The sequence below is a fragment of the Carcharhinus amblyrhynchos genome, chromosome 6 (assembly GCF_965287045.1).
Source record: "Carcharhinus amblyrhynchos chromosome 6, sCarAmb.v2.hapA, whole genome shotgun sequence".
NCBI lineage: Eukaryota > Metazoa > Chordata > Chondrichthyes > Carcharhiniformes > Carcharhinidae > Carcharhinus > Carcharhinus amblyrhynchos.
The window spans coordinates 117,445,804-117,450,416 of record NC_137329.1 but is presented as its reverse complement, the minus strand read 5'-3'; positions in this window follow the sequence as shown (position 1 = coordinate 117,450,416).

Here is a 4,613-nt window from a genome sequence, read left to right as displayed (position 1 = left end):
CTGGGTCCCTGATGCCATGCGGCAGCAGTGCTAAACCACTGTGCCATCTGTGCTGCACTATCCCAGTAATGGGAGATGAGTTAAATTTATGGGATCTTGCTGTGTGCAAAGAGCATGCTACATTTGCTAGCCAATGGATGGTCACTAAATGTCATTGTGTGCGAAGCACCTTGTGGCAATTCTGAGGGACGAGATACGGTGCCGTATAAATGTGGTGTCTTCTTTGAAATATTGATGTGTGCATCATTGTGTCATTTCCTTGCTGCATCTAAAGCAAACTGGATGCTTCAGTGAGATTCCAATATTTGCAACACGGCCCATTTCTTTCACAGCTCACTGATTCTTAGTGCTTTTTAAAGATTCTATTTGTTCCTTCCTCATGACTGTCCCTGCTTTTGAGCTGGCTGGTTTTGTTTTCAGCCCCTCTGTGTTTTTCTTTCACGAAGAGAATGCAACGTACCAGCTTACTCAGAGGTTCCATTCCCTCATTGTACGCCACAATAGAATTAGCTGAGATTCTTTCCTTTGCTCTATCTTAAGTCATTTACAGAAATACGTGACGTCTCTTAGTCTGCTTTCACTGAACTAGGATATATTAGAACTGAACCTAGATAGGATACACCTTAATAATACTGCTGAATAATTCATTAACCATTATATTAGATGCTTGAACATTACAACTAATGCAGGGTGCATCAATCCAACTACAGAATGTTTCTTCGGTTGTAATGCACATCCAATATCCACTCCATTTACCACCAACACACAGTGGCAGCAGTGTACAACATCCACAACTTAGGCTGCAGCAACGCACCGAAACACCTTAGGCAGGGCCTTCCAAACCTGTGACCACGACCATCCAAAAGGACAGGGGCTTCAGATACATGGGAACGCTGCCAAGTTCCTCTCCAAGCCATACACCGCCCTGATCTTAGGGTGGCAGGATGGCACAATGGTTAGCATTGCTGCCTCACAGCTCCAGGCACCCAGGTTCAATTCCAGCCTTGGGCGACTGCCTGTGTGTCGCAGATTTTCCCTGTGTCTGCAGGGATTTTCCCCAGATGCTCCGGTTTCCTCCTGCAATCCAAAGATGTGCAGATTAGCAGAGATTAGCCATGGTAAATGTGTAGGATTACAGGGATAGGGCAGGAAGAGGGCCGGGGTTAGATACTCTGTCGGAAAGACTTGATGGGCTGAGTGGCCTCGTCTGCACTGTAGGGATTCTATAATTCTATGATATGTTGCCATTCCTTGGACAAAATCCTGGTGGCTCCTCCCAAACAACACTGTGGATGGATCAACACCACACAGACTGCAGTGGTTCAAGAAGGTGGTGAGCCAGCACCTTCTGAAGGGCAATAAGGGATGGACAATAAAAATGCTGGCCTAGTTAGCGATGCTTGCGTCCCATGATGGTGGGGGAGTTCAGAACCAGGGGTCACAGTCTGAGGATTCGGGGTAGGGCATTTAGGACGATGTGAAGAGTGTTGAGCTTGTGGGATCCATTTCCACAGGAAGTAGTTGGTGCCAAAACATTGACTATATTCAAGAGGTGGCTAGATATGGTACTTGGGGTGAACAAGATCAAAGGTTATGGAGGGGAGCAGGCGGGTAAGTGGAACTGAACCATTATCAGATCAGCCATGATCTTATTAAAGGGTGGGGCAGGCTCGAGGGGCTAGGTGGCCTACTCCTGCTCCTATTTCTTATGATCTTTTTATGTTACTTTATGTGAATAATGAATTTTAATTAAGAATCACTCCTGTTGGATACACCTTGGGATGTTTTGCTGTAATAAAGATGCTATATAAATGCAAATTGTTGTTATCGTATAGTTCTACAACTTTCTATCCCAATTAAGAGAAAGCAGGATCAGGCTATTGAGTTGGACAATCAGCCATGATTGTAATGAATGGCAGAGCAGGCTCGAAGGGCCAAATGGCCTCCTCCTTCCCCTATCTTCTATGTTTCTATGAAAGAATTTACAAAAGGTAATAGAGGGTGAAAAGGATTCCTAAAATGCTGCTTGTGGAACAAGAATTTTCAGATTATTATGGATGGTGTGAGGGAATGGTGAAATGCCTAACCTGGCGAGAAGATCAATGCTAATGAACTGAGGGACTGGCAGATTGGAGGAAGGGTGAACATTAGTGTCGCCTGCATGCTGCACTTGCGAGGCAGTAGAAAGTCTGACAACACCAGGTTTTAGTCCAACCAATTTATTTGATAGTAAACTCACAAGCTTTTGAGGGGACTCCCTCTTTGTCAGGTGCAGAACATAGTCAGTTTGAAATGAGGAGAATTGTCACACAGTGTTGTATCTGGATATGATTGCCAATTATTTTACTACCTACCCGAGGAGGAGTTGGACAATTTTAAACTAAACTGCTTTGATCACCCAAATGCATCCCCGCAGTGTTATATGTAGATCATTCACAAAGAGGTATTGTGAGAATGGGTATTAAAACAGGAAGGTAAATCCTGTGTTCTGGTTCTACCTACCCAGGGGCACATTCTGGCCCATATGCCTTATTAGCTGGGGTCATAGAACCCTACAGTGCAGAAGAAGCCCTTTGGCCCATCGAGTCTGTACCTCGAAGGGCTGAACGGCCTCTCCTGCATGTAGGATATAAGAAACGCCTGAACTCCCACCTAATCCCATTTACCAACACTTGGCCCATAGCCTTGAAAACTATGACGTGCCAAGTGCCTATTCATCCAGGTACTTTTTAATTGTACTGTGCTGTCACATGGAGACTCATAGCAGTACCTGAATAGAGGTCATCTTTTGTCGGTACAACCAACAAAGGAGAATTCTTCCCACTATTTGAAGAGTGAGTGCTGAGAAGGATTGATGACTAACTACTTGGAACCGATGATGCAGAAGACCTCACTTCTTTCAACTTCATTGAATCATACTGCATAAAGACTAACGGCTTCATTGAGCCTCTGTTTGTGCCGGTACTAAATTCACTGAACAAGATATTTAACATTTATTCCATTATGCTGAAGAACATGCATGGGCAGTGCGGTAGCACAGTGGTTAGCACTGCTGCCTCATAGTGCCAAGGACATGGGTTTGATTCATGGCTTGGGTCACTGTCTACGTAGAGCTTGCACATTCTCCCTGTATCTGTGTGGGTTTTCTCTGGGTGCTCCGGCTTTCTCCCACAGTCCACATACATGTGGGTTAGATTGATTGGCCATGCTAAATTGCCCCTTAGCGTAATGGGAGATCAGCAGGGTAAATACAGGGATAGGGATTGGGTGGCAATGTCGTTGGTGCAGGCTCGATGGGCCAAATGACCTCCTTCTGCACTGTAGGGATTCTATGATACACAATTGTTACCAATACTCCTTTCTCTCCGCCAAATTCTTTCCCATATGGTGCACACATTCCTTTCCAGAGATTAACAGTGTCACCAACAGGTACCCCACAAGATGCTAGTCAGCAAATAAAACCCTTTTCCTACTTTGAGCCCATCATGGGGATCACCAACTGGAAGACGTTACAGTGCCTCAGCGATGTTGAGGCAACAATTTGCTTGGTTTATGCAATGATAATTGCATTCATTCACCGCGACAATGATTTTGACTTCCATCAGTTACAAAGCAATGTTTGTGCTGCACTACAAGAATCCAGCATGCATTGTCATTGCAATCTCAATATACATAACAATGCCATCATCACGGGGTAATTTTCTGACACTTAAAACTGTGTGTAGCACACATTGGAATTTCTGTTATAGGCTCTCAGCAGGCAAGGCTCCTGCTGGGTGTGCAAAGCTGGAAAATTATCCTTTGACTGCCAGCGATTTTTCCATAGAGAGACAGCAAAGTCAGGGAGTGAAGAAGGGACTACGGTGAATCCATCATGGGAGGCTGTTCAGTGACTGATTAATATTGAGGCAACAATATACTTGATTCATGCAAAGAACATAATGACTCACCCGTCTATTCTGTGTCACCCCCGTCACTTAAAGCAGATAGCAAGCACTTTAAAGGATTTTAAGGAGTTTGAGGATGGAATACAGTTGGTGTTCATGATTGCAAGTCAGAAGAGTCATCGAGTCATAGAGGTTATAGCGTGGAAACAGGCCCTTTGGCCCAACTTGTCCATTCCACCCAGTTTTTACCACTAAGCTACTCCCAATTGCCCGCATTTGGCCCATATCCTTCTACACCAATCTTACCCATGTAATTGTCAAACTGCTTTTTAAAAGACAAAATTGTACCACTTCTGGCAGCTCGTCCAGACACTCACCATCCTCTGTGGGAAAAAAATCCCCTCTGGACCTTTTTGTACCTCTCTCCTCTCAACTTAAACCTATGCCCTCTAGTTTTAGATTCCTGTAGCTTTGGGAAAAGATGTTGACCTTATCTATGTCCCTCATTATTTTATAGACCTCTATAAGATCACTGTAAGATAAGATCTCTTATGTTCCAGAGAAAAAAGTCCCAGTCTATCCAGCATCTCCTTAATACTTAAACCATCAAGTTCCAGTAGCATCCTAGTTAATCTTTTCTGCACTCTTTCTTGTTTAACAATATCCTTTCTGTAATAGAGTGACCAGAACTGTATGCAGTACTCCAGGTGTGGTCGTACTAATGTG